The 12,530-nt window shown below is 43.5% G+C and overlaps 1 protein-coding gene across 2 annotated transcripts in view; it reads left to right on the forward strand.

Annotated features, from left to right (window-relative positions):
- The first annotated feature begins 1,061 nt into the window (after nt 1-1,061).
- The window catches only part of LUZP1 (leucine zipper protein 1), an 80,886-nt gene continuing 69,417 nt past the window's right edge, over nt 1,062-12,530 (forward strand). For both annotated transcript variants that reach the window (XM_022552164.3, XM_022552168.3), the window contains exon 1: nt 1,062-1,159. The gene's annotated coding sequence lies outside the window, so the exon portion shown is untranslated. The remainder of the gene's footprint in view (nt 1,160-12,530) is intronic.

A 12,530-nucleotide genomic window follows, 5' to 3' on the forward strand; every position in this document is an offset into this window, starting at 1 on the left:
AGGTCAGTTTGACACAAGTTAAAATGTGTTCATGCCCACATGAGAGTTAACACAATGCCATGGGTATTAAGAGTAGGGAGAGTAGGGAGAGAGTCAGCTTCTGGCTGGGAGAAACTAGGAAGAGTTGTAAACTGAGAAGAGACAGCAAGGGAATTGCCTGAGCAATGCGCAGATGTGGGAAAGCAGTGGGTGTGCTAGGGGAAGTTTGGATAAACTTTGTGTGTGTGTGTGTGTGTGTGTGTGTGTGTAAAGGTAGGAAGAGATCACACCAGGCCAGGCATTTGGCCTTTATTCCATAGGCAATAAGGAGCTTACACAAGAGATATCTCAAGAGACCGGCTATGCTGTTGCAGTCAAAGAGGAAGCAGCCCTCAGTGCATCTGTGTCTGACCTTGTGAATGCAAGCCTGTGTCAGTATGTGGGAGGGCATCTGAGGGGAGAGTGTCTAGAGCTGTGTTCTATACCATGCTGGATCTGGGTCTTAGGTTGTCTTCAAAGGACCCCTCTCCCTTCTCTGGGCTCTAGGTACCTTGCACATAGTAGGTCCACAGGAAAATGCCATAGAATTATTGGTGGGCCCTTTGAAATCATCTGGTCATTGCCCCTTCCCATTTTAAAGAAGGCAAAAGGAGGGAACATAGATGGCAAAGGACTTATCTAGGATCACACATGGAATTAATAGCAGAGCTGGGGACTGGAACCCATGCCTCCTGAGTTCAATCTGAGTTCCTTTTCCACACTTTGCTGAGTAATAGAAATAGTATTTTTTGAGAGATTATTCCATACTAGACCTTGGGCTAAATACCTTTACATGGATTATCTCATTTAATCCCACAATCCCCTGAGGGTGCCCCTTTTGAAAGCAGGACGTCTTGTCTTCCATTTCGATTTTCCACTGCGCGTAGCACAGGACCTGGGCACCTAGCTAGACAGGCGATAAAAACTTGGAAAAGTCCAAGTCCCGGGAAGGGGGAGAAGACAAAGGAGGCGGGACCGTCTATCAGCTCCGCCCCCACAAAGACCCCGCCTTCCAGGACGCTGACGTCACCTTCTGGCTCCGCCCCTCATTGTCAGTCTTGGGAGCCGGAGGAGGCGCCGGCCGCCGGGAGCCGAGCGCCGGAGCCCTTGGCGGGCGGGAGCGCGGGCCGTAGCCGCCGAGGTGAGGAGTCTGTGGGGAGGTGGCGGGAGCGCGGCGCGGGAGGCCGGGCGGGCGGGCGGAGAGAGGAGGGCGCCCGGAGGAGGAGGCCTGCCCCGCCAAGGGGTCGGGGCACCCAGTGGTGACCGGGCAGAACCGGCGGGCGCACCCCGGCGAGGGCTGGGGGGTTGTGGAGTTGAGGTGGGGGTAGAGTTTGAGCGGAATTTCGGAGAAGGAGCTCGGAAAGGGAGATCTTTGGAGAGAGACCTTGAGAATTCTTTTGGAGTTGGGAAATTTTTCCTTTGAAGGGGGAGGGAAGGTTTTGAGAGACTTCTTGGTGGGAGCGAGAACCTGAGGAGAAATGTTAGGGGCCAAGAGCTGAGCAGAGGAGAGTTTTAGGGTCGAGTTTGGGAGTTGGGGGGTGGGGAGGCGCGCGGGGCCCGGTGGGGGCGGGGAGCGGTGCGGCCGGGCGGGGGGCCGGGACGCCGGGGAGGGGGCTGCGCGGGGCCCGTGGGCACCCGGGGAGGAAGGAAGTGATCTTACAGGAAGAGCCCGGGAGCTCCCGAGGAGGAGGAGGAGGAGAGGTGGAGAAGGAGGAGGAGGAGGGAGGTTTGGGAGCGCTCAGGCTGGCGTGCGGGCCGGGCTGCGGGGCCCGGCGGCGGGGACGCGGGATGGGCGAGGAGAGGGTCCCGCCGCGGCCGCCGCAGCTGTCCGCCAGCAGCGCCAGCCCGCGTCCCGGCCGATGCTGGTCTCGCAGCCAGACCGCTGGGCCGGGAAGGAATTCGAGGCATTCGCTTTGTTTAAGTTGCCAGTAGACAGTCCTTAGGACTAATTAATGGTGGAATCTGCTGGGGGACGCGGGCGAGCCGGGCCGGGGCCGCCCCCGCCCGCAGCCGCGGTGAACTTTCCGCAGCGCGAGCGGCCCGCCTCCCTGCGCGCCCCCACCCTTGCCCGGGCGGGGAAAGAGCCATGGCTTCCCGGAGCGCTGGAATGAAGTGCGGTTTCTGGGGCCGGTGGCCTCGGGCTGCGAGGGCTGCTGAAGGGAACCCGGCGTCCCGGAGCGGCCGGGCTGGGGGTTCGGAGCCCGCTGTAGAGCTCCCTGGGGTACCTGCGGTTTCTGTTAATAACCTTGGAGGAGGCTCTGCGAGCCGAGAAAGACCATCTTGCTTTGGAGCATCTGTTTCTTCGTCGCGTCAGCCCCTTTCCTAACACTGCAGAGCTTGTTGTGGCTTGTTTCGGAAATGCCGAGACCAGTGCTCACACTTGAGGGTGGGAGAGGGGAAGAGAATAGGCAGCCCCCACTTCAAAAAAAAAAAAATCCCTGCAGTGTGATCTCCGTAAAGCCCGAGAGACTGCAGATTCTCCGTCGCACCTTCACTGACTTGGATGACCTTGGGAAAGGAATTGTGCTTCTAGTGTTTAATCTGTCCATTAAGGAGAAAATACTTTCTGAACCTGCCTGCCTTTTGGGGGTATTTTGAGAGGTGGGGTTTGTTCAGGGCGTTTTACGGACTGCTGCAGTTCTGGCCTAAGGAGTTGGACTGGTGTCAGAGCCGGGGAATTCAGATCACCTATTAAGATTTTACTACCTAAGGTTAGGGAGGGAGGTGTTTGGATTTTAGGGGGATGTTTCCCTTTGGAGAATCTGTACGGTGTGTTCCAGACGGCTTTCTGTTACTTTGCGTGCAGCTTTGGCGGCATTCATGTGGTTAAATTGAATAACCCCCATAGAAAAAAATTCTTTTCTTGTTAGAAATAATTGTTTTGCTCAGAATTCCCCTTGGGGCAGATGAAGGTTTTGCTCAATTTACTCAGAAGAATTTTCCAGGTTTCTAAAATTAAATCACTTCTAAACATAGTAACTGAAGTTTGAAAAACTGGAAACGGTGGGATGGGAAGGGAGTTGATCTAGAGTGATGAACAAGGAGCAAATACAGGTTCATTGTTGTCCTGTGATTACTAATAGGGATTGTGAATTAGCCTTGATTAATAGATATTTTCTTACTCTTAAATAATTTAAGACCAAGAAAGGGAACTAATATTGTTGAGTTGCCTACTCTGTGCCCAGTAATTATGCTACATGGTATAGATCTCATATAGTCTTCACAACAATGCTGTGAGGTGGTAGTTGGCATCCCTGTTTCACAGATGAGCAAACTGAGGGTGACTTTCCTAAGTGTATGCATACAACTAGTAAGAAGTGGAGCTGGAATTCAAACCGAAGTCTGTTTCTAAGATCCACTCTGCATATTGGGTTGGGAGCCAGGAGGCCTAGTTTCCAGGCCTTTGACTCAGCCACTGGGTCACTATGGTTGCTAAAATGAGTCAATTAAGTCTGTTCCCCAATAATATTACCTTTTCTTCCAGCAATGTTATCAGTAAGCTTTTGAGATATTCTAATTTTTTTGATAGAAAGACAAACATATAAGGCTGTGGTAGAGGTATGTTCTGTATGCTTAGGTGCTTAATTTTTTTCTTACGATGGAAGCATTTGTATTACAATAAAGAGCATAGAATTCATTTATGTAATGGAAGATGACGGATAGCCAATGGTCCTTCTGCTGTAGAGGGCATCATTAAGGAGACATTCATAATCAGAAATGGAACCATTTTTCATGGAACATGGCTTTTTGGGACAGTGTTAGTTTATGAGTAGAGCACACACATTTCATACAGGTAGGACCCAAGTAGTCAAGCTGAAAGATTTGGTATAAACTTTGATGCACATGATAGATGCTCAGTAAATATTGCTGGATGAATGAATGCATGCATTCTCTTTAAAAAAATCAGCTTTATTGAGGTATAATTTACATACTATAAGATTCACCAACCTGAAGTGTACAGTTTAATGAGGTTTGACAAATGCATACATTTGTGTGATCACCACAACTGCCCTCATTTGTTTAAACTGTGTGTTATCTCTTAGGTGTTGGTTAGTAGAGTGATCGTTGGGAATGTTGTGAAGTTTCTATGTTCAGAATCAATACTGGTGAGATCAGAGTGAATACTAGAAAGTCAGTGTGCCAACTTTGTAGGAAACAGGGAAACCTTAGGTATCTAATGGTGAGGTGCATGAGAAGAGTAAGAGAGGTAGAGATGAGGACACTTGTCAGATCAGCAGAAAGATAAATTCGTGAGGAACCGGGTTTTCATTACTTTTTAGGATAGGGGATACACTGTGGGGAAAATAAAAATTACCCAAAGATTTATTAACAACTTGAATTTCTATTTTTGTTTCTTTTTTGAAATAGTAGCTCTTGAAATATAAAACTTAACATCTTTGGGGCTTCCCTGGTGGCGCAGTGGTTGAGAGTCCGCCTGCCGATGCAGGGGACATGGGTTCGTGCCCAGGTCCGGGAGGATCCCACATGCCGCGGAGCGGCTGGGCCCGTGAGCCATGGCCGCTGAGCATGCGCGTCTGGAGCCTGTGCTCCGCAACGGGAGAGGCCACAACAGGGAGAGGCCCGCGTACCGCAAAAAAACAAAAAAAAAACTTAACATCTTTGGCTATACTTAAGAAGTGCTTTACACAATATGGTTGTTCAAATAATTCTTAAGGGTGGGGATGCTATAAAATGATTAAAGGCCTTGCCCTTCCACCTATGACAGAATATCCTTAGTGTTAATCTCTAACTTGTTTTAGCTAATATTCCACAAAGGGAATACATTAGGTAGGAATTGTGTCTTGCTGGGAAAACATAGATTATTTTTTCCTTCTCATAATTTCTGAAGTCACTGAACCTGTCCCAGTCTGCTTCAGCTCAAGTCCCTGTCTTAGAAAATGCTTGAAACTACTGTATCTGACCTGCTAGAAGAAGCCCTAGTTTTATCTTTGACTCCTCATTTTTCTTTTTTTTTTTTCTTTTTTTTTGGCCGTGCCACGCGGCATGCAGGATCTTAGTTCCCCAATCAGGGACCAAAACCTGTGCCCCCTGCAATAGAAGCTCAGAGTCTTAACCACTGGACTGCCAGGGAAGTCCCTTTCTTGTTTTTCTTTATTCATTCTATCTTTATTGTTGACTCCTAGATAATCCTCTTCTCCCATTTATGAATCTTGAGAATGGAACCCCATCAACCATTGGCCCTCCATATACCATTAGAAAATGATAATTAAATTAAAATACCAGTCTACCAATTCAACATTTTGGGTGGTGATAGCGAGAAAATAACAACTATGAGGTAGTCATTATCCTCTTTATACATGAGGGAGCTGGGCTCAGAGCAGTTACTGTCGGAGCTGTGAGGGGCAGACCATTGGTTTCAGCTCAGATGTGATTGATGCTCAAGTTTAGGATCTTTGTGTTTCATTACACTGCTGTATTGGAGTTGGGGTGGCAAGGGAAGAGCTTGAAAATACCATATTAAAATATAAGCTAAAAGATAACGAGCATGACTCACCTTAAATACCATATTAAATATAAGCTAAAAGATAACGAGCATGGCTCACCTTTTTAGGCATTGCTGTTTTCATCTATTTCTTTTTTAATTTCTAGAGATACTGTCTCACATTCAAAGGAATTTATAGCTCATCCTTTATTGTATAACTCCCTTTCTAGACCCAGCATTTATTCTTTATAAACATGGTACTTTATATTCACTGGCTGCTTGACTTATTTTATGAAAAAGCTCCTCCTGTTTTATATGGATCTGAAAGCTTCCACCAGGTTAATATGTCAATCAAGTCCTTCCATATTTGCATGTGCTCCTCTGTTCCCATTTTATCTGGACAGACTAATATTTTTAAAACATATGTTACTAAAAACTTGCAAAAAATTTAAAAAATTATTACAACTTTTAATTGAAGTATATACTATTTATATGTAGAAAAGTACACATAAGTGTACAACTTGATGATTTTTTTCACAAACTGAATATACGCATGTAACCAGCACCCAGATCAAGAAACAGCACTGCCAGGACCTAGAAGCCCCTGTTGAGTTCCCTTCGGGTTCTCGCTGCCTTTCCACCCACCCAGGGTAATCACCATCCTGACTTCTAACAGCATAGATCAGTTTTTGTACTTCTGTAAAAATATTTGTAAAACATTTTTACAAAAGTACAAAACATTGTAAAAACAATGTTTTTAGAAACAGTTTTTGTACTTTTGTAAAAATGGAATCATACAGTATATACTCTTGGGTCTGGCTCCTTTTATTCAACAGTATGTGAGTACGCAGAAACTTTTAATGGTTTTCTTTGGGGCTTGGAATAAAATTAAAACTCTATCTTGGCCTATAATAATGCCTTGTATAACCTGGCCTGTATGTACCAATGTCATCTTATGTTAGTTTCACGGTCCATTATGCTTCAGTCACCCTACCTGCTTATTTATTTTTAAACACAAGTTCTTTCCTACCTCAGGGCCTTTGTACATGTGGCTCTCTCTTTCTTGAATACTCTCTCCCCTGCTCTTTGGCTTCCTCCTTAAAGCTTCAGCTTATGATTCAGAGATACTTAACCTCATCACTTTTTTTTTTTTTAAATAAATTTATTTATTTATTTTTGGCCGCGTTGGGTCTTTGTTGCTGAGCGTAGGCTTTCTCTAGTTGCTACTCTTTGTTGTGGTGCGTGGGCTTCTCATTGCGGTGGCTTCTCTTGTTGTGGAGCACGGGCTCTAGGCGCGCAGGCTTCAGTAGTTGTGGCGCACGGGCTTAGTTGCTCCAGCGGCATGTGGGATCTTTCCAGACCAGGGATCGAAGCCGTGTCCCCTGCACTGGCAGGCGGATTCTTAGCCACTGTGCCACCAGGGAAGTCCCTTTCCCTCATCATTTTATCTAGCTAATCCTTTCCTGTTATTTCCTATTACTGGCATCTGTTAACTCCCTTTATAACACCTATTACAATTATAATGATATATCTGCTTGCCTGATTATTATCTGTCTTCCCAATTAGACTTCATGGGAACAGGGAACTCATCTGCTTTGTTCACCAGTGTATACCTAGTACCTAACACAGTGAGTGACATGTAGTAGGTATTTAATAAATATTTAATGACCACATTCCCAATTCAGCACCTTTATTTCCATTATCTTCTGTCCTTTTCTTCTCTTATGCTGTTTAATTATTTCATATTTTCCATCCTTCAAGACTAAGCTCAATTCCCCATCTTTGAAGTCTGTCCTGACTTTGCAATAGTAAGTCTCTCTTCTCTAAAATTTTGTGGCATTTATTACTAATACGCCTCACGTTCTTGGTTAAGTCACACTAGCATGTATCTTATGTCCTTAGTTGGGACAGAAGCTTCTCACTTTCTCAAAAATCTTGCGGCTTGTTACGCTAGTACCCCTCATGTTCTTGATTAACTTTATTAGCTTGTATCTTAATTACCTAATTTTATCAGAAGCTTTTGGATTAGAAGCTAAGTTTGTCTTGGCTGGTACTCCCCTCATTTCCTTTCACTGAGCTTTGCACATAGTAGGCCCTCGGTACAGTTTTAAATGATTGATCATAATGATGCTTATGTAAGTAATAATTTAATTTCTCAGGCTTATTAACATTTTAATTAGAATTCTGCTTAGTGTTTTCTCTAATCAAAAGGCTGAGAGTGCCCCGACTGCTTCAGGTGCTTAGGGTGTGAAAGTACAGGAGTCTAGACCTGCTGCAGATACTTCTGGAATCTGTCACTGGAAAAGAACTATGCACAGTTTCTTCTTGGAATGACGCTTAATCAAATGTTTGTCTAATGCTCTCAGATTGGAGCTATTAACTGACATGAGATACTAGGTACTACCTCATTTGAATTACTCTGTTGAGTAACATTTTATTTTGATATCAACAATGAAAAATTTAAGCCAGTTAAATCTGCTTCAAGCTACCTTCTCTGACTTGCCAATAAGCTCTCTCAGTAGTTATTTTTTCTCTTTTATTAATGGTAGAAGAATGTATGTACTAATTTCGTATGTACTTACTTTGAGCCAATTTAAGTGCAAATTTGAATTAGTAGTAACTGGGATGGTTTAACTTAATATACACGTAACACAATTGAGTGATAAATGTAAACCCATTTTTTAAGAGATGCGTACTGTGTATTTTAAGTTTCTTTTCTTTGGCCATGTGGATTGTGGGATCTTAGTTCCCTGACCAGGGATCACACCCGCATCCCCTGCATTGGAAGGCGGATTCTTTACCACTGGACCACCAGGGAAGTTCCATGACTGCTTTTTAAAAACAAATATTAGAAGTTTACAAAATGAGTAGTCATATATTTATTTTAGTGAGATTTCCAAACTGAAATATTTGGTATACTACTTTTGAACTTGTCTGTAGAGCGTATTTCATGTTCTTAATCCTGATTAAGTGTTCATTTGGGGGGAGTTATATTTAACTTTTGGAGATAAGTCTGTGAATGAAGTGAGTAATCAACATTGTTTTTGGTCATAAATGAGATGTAATTCTAAAAGGTGGAGACTAGGATTTTTTTGTGTATGAGGCTTGTCTCTGAGACGCTTACAAATGGAGTTTCAAAAAGGTTTTGAGCCTTGGTGGCATTGTTGAAAGCGAGTCTTGCTTCCCAAGATGACTTGAATAACAGCACTCATTTTGAACCTCTATAAATAAAAATAATTGCTTGACTATAACTTGTTTAACTTGTATTATGATTGAATTGAAATTCTCTCTAATAAAGCTTTATCTTGTATTAATATCAACATGGTTTTATTTGTAGCCTTTTAAAAATTCGTCCTTTTTTTTTGTCTAAAAAAGAAAGTTTTTAAAAAGGGGGAGAAAGGAACATTTTTAGTTTGCTGAGAGGCACATCTGTATGGGAACAGATATGAAGTTAATTACAGTTAAAAGGTATTTTCCTTTCCCACTTACCAAGGCATTATTTGTATAGGTTTTCTGCAGAGGCTAAAGAGTTTAGATAGAAAAATGACAGTATTTTCCTGTTTCTAAGTGTAAAATCTCTGCTTTTATCCAGTTTTAAGCATTTAACTGGAAAAGTTAAATGCCAGACAAGGTAGTAGAAGTAATTTTTTGGCTCTTTAAATCCTGAAGCAGCTTTATCATAAATGTGCTGTCTTTCTAATTACCTGGGGTAATTTATCTGGTTTAGGCCATCTGAGTGATTTATATCTAACATCAGTGAATAAACAGCTCATTTAAGTCTTATATCAGTTCTTGAAAATTCTTCTAAGGATTCTTTCTTATTGAGGACTAATAATAAAACCTAACATTTATTGACTACGTGCCAGCCACTGTACTTAAGTGCTTTTTATGTCTTTATTTAATCTTTCTCTTAACAACCTTTTGGGGTAGATACTGTTAATTATCCCCATTTAACAGATGAAAAATCCTTAAGATATGAGCTCAGTTTGCCCACAGTCAACACACTTGGTGAATGCCAAGCTGGGACTTGACTCTGAGCTTGTTCTTGAAAATTACATTGCTTGAACCAGAACACAAAATGATTTTATGAACTGTGTGCATTTAAGGTCATTATTCCTTGAGTAAATGAGGTCAACATTGGCTTATGTTTCTTAGGATAGAAAGAATACCATTTTTAGGTCATGGTAAATTTAAAGATATAGTAAATGTCTTTAAAATGGAATACTGTTACAGAATACACAGAAGCTGGTTGAGCATAGAAGATATTACAAATGTAGTTACGCTGTTTGTGTAACAAAGTAATGGTCCCTGGTAGGTTTATATCAGGAATACCAGTTTTAATGCTTTTTGCCACAGCTGTACTGGAGTGCAATATGAGATAGTCTTAATATAATTTGATAAAATTATATACTTTCCAACATAAGCTAAATTTTTTTTTGGTAGGAACCTTGAGGACTGGTGATTATGTTAGACTTTTGTTTTAAGACTAGATCCCAAGACAGTTTGAAAGAGACTAGCAGGATCTTAAAGTAGCATGATGGAAAACTAGGTGGGTGGGTAGTGAGGCAGTGAATGGAACAGGGAGAAATAATAAGGTAACTGAGGGATAAAATTTCAGATCATAAAGAGAGGCAAGAGGAGTGGGATTTGAGCAGAAATATTAGAAGGTAGTGGTTGTTCACTAAATAGGTACAATCCACAGGGATGCAGAGAATCTTTAGGGAAGAGGAGTGGAGAGGAGACAAACACAGGTTTTAGTTACATTTTTGGTCAGTTTCACATCAAATTTAAAAGCCAGGAATTTGGGGACTTCCCTGGTGGCCCAGTGGTTAAGAATCCGCCTGCTAATATAGGGGACACAGGTTTGATCCCTGGTGGGGGAAGATCCCAGATGCCGTGGGGCGACTAAGCCCATGCACCACAACTACTGAGGCTGCACTCTAGAGCCTGCAAGTCACAACTACTGAGCCCACGTGCTGCAACTACTGAAGCCCGCATGCCCTAGAGCCTGTGTGCCGCAACTACTGAGCCTGGGCGCCTAGAGCTCGTGCTCTGCAACAAGAGAAGCCTCTGCAATGAGAGAACCCTGCGCACCGCAATGAAGAGTAGGCCCCTACTTGCTGCAACTAGAGAAAGCCTGCACGCAGCAACGAAGACCCAATGCCGCCAAAAATAAATAAAATAAAAAAAAACAAACAAACCCTGTAGGGCTTCCTCGGTGGCACAGTGGTTAAGAATCCTCCTGCCAACGCAGGGGACACGGGTTCAATCCCTGGTCCGGGGAGATCCCACATGCCACAGAGCAACTGAGCCTGTGCGCCACAGCTGCTGAGCCTGCTCTGTAGAGCCCGTGAGCCACAACTACTGAAGCCTGCGCACCTAGAGACCGTGCTCCGCAACAAGAGAAGCCACCACAATAAGAAGCCTGCACTGCAATGAAGAGTAGCCCCCACTCGCCGCAGCTAGAGAAAGCCCGAGCGTAGCAACGAAGACCCAATGCAGCAAAAATAAATAAATAAAACAAATAAATTTATTAAAAAAAAAAAACCTCTAAAAAAAAAAAAAGCAGGAGGGCTTCCCTGGTGGCTCAGTGGTTGAGAATCTGCCTGCTAATGCAGGGGACACAGGTTCGAGCCCTGGTCTGGGAGGATCCCACATGCCGCTGAGCAACTGGGCCCGTGAGCCACAACTGCTGAGCCTGCACATCTGGAGCCTGTGCTCCGCAACAGGAGAGGCCGCGATGGTGAGAGGCCCGCGCACTGCAGTGAAGAGTGGCCCCCGCTTGCCACAACTGGAGAAAGCCCTCGCACAGAAACGAAGACCCAACACAGCAAAAATAAATAAATTAATTAATAAACACCTACCCCCAACATCTTCTAAAAAAAAAAGCAGGAATTTTGTTAATTTTTTTCAGTTTACAGTACTTGTTATATATTTGATCCAGGCCTAATTAATGTGGAGAAAAGAAAAAGGCAAAAGAAGTGCGGTATATAGCCCTTGTTCTTAAAGAATTTAAAATTCTCAATGGGGAGACAGTACCTAGTTTTTAAAATAGTTCCATAACAGTCTTGGGCCATATATAAATGCCAAAATGGGGGATGTAGACTTGTGGTTCCAGAGCTTGGGTTTCATAAAACCAGTCATATTTCAAAAGAGGTTTTTGTTTTCCAGGTAAGGACATGAAAACGAAAAACAGTCTTTTCATCTAATACCACCATTTTGTAAAAGATGGAACATTTTTTTTATTTTTTTTAAATTGGGGTATATTTGTTTCACAATGTTGTGTTAGTTTCTACCATACAGCAAAGTGGAGTTCCCTGTGGTATACAGCAGGTTCTCAAGAGTTATCTATTTTATACATATTAATTAGTGTATGTATGTCAATCCTAATCTCCCAGTTCATCCCACCCCCCTTTTCCCCCCCTTGGTGTCCATACGTTTGTTCTCTATGTCTTTGTCTCTATTTCTGCCTTGCAACAGGTTCGTGTGTACCATTTTTCTAGATTCCACATATATGTGTTAACATATGATGCTTGCTTTTCTCTTTCTGACTTACTTCGCTCTGTATGACAGTCTCTAGGTCCATCCATGTCTCTACAAATGACCCAGTTTCATTCCTTTTTATGGCTGAGTAATATTCCATTGTTTATATGTACCACATCTTCTTTATCCATTCGCCTGTTGATGAACACCTAGGTTGCTTCCGTGACCTGGCTATTGTAAATGCTACAATGAACATTGGGGTGCATGTGTCTTTTTGAATTATGGTTTTCTCAGGGTATATGCCCAGCAGTGGGATTGCTGAGTCATATGGTAATTCTATTTTTAGTTTTTTTTTTTGCGGTACACGGGCCTCTCACTGTTGTGGCCTCTCCCATTGCGGAGCACAGGCTCCGGACGCGCAGGCTCGGCGGCCATGGCTCACGGGCCCAGCCGCTCCGCAGCATGTAGGATCCTCCCGGACCGGGGCACGAACCCATGTCCCCTGCATCAGCAGGCAGACTCTCAACCACTGCGCCCCCATGGAAGCTCCTATTTTTAGTTTTTTAAGGAACCTCCCTACTGTTCT

The sequence above is a fragment of the Delphinapterus leucas genome, chromosome 1, assembly GCF_059928025.1.
Source record: "Delphinapterus leucas isolate spDelLeu-1000000601 "Yukka" chromosome 1, BTC_Dleu_Yukka2, whole genome shotgun sequence".
NCBI lineage: Eukaryota > Metazoa > Chordata > Mammalia > Artiodactyla > Monodontidae > Delphinapterus > Delphinapterus leucas.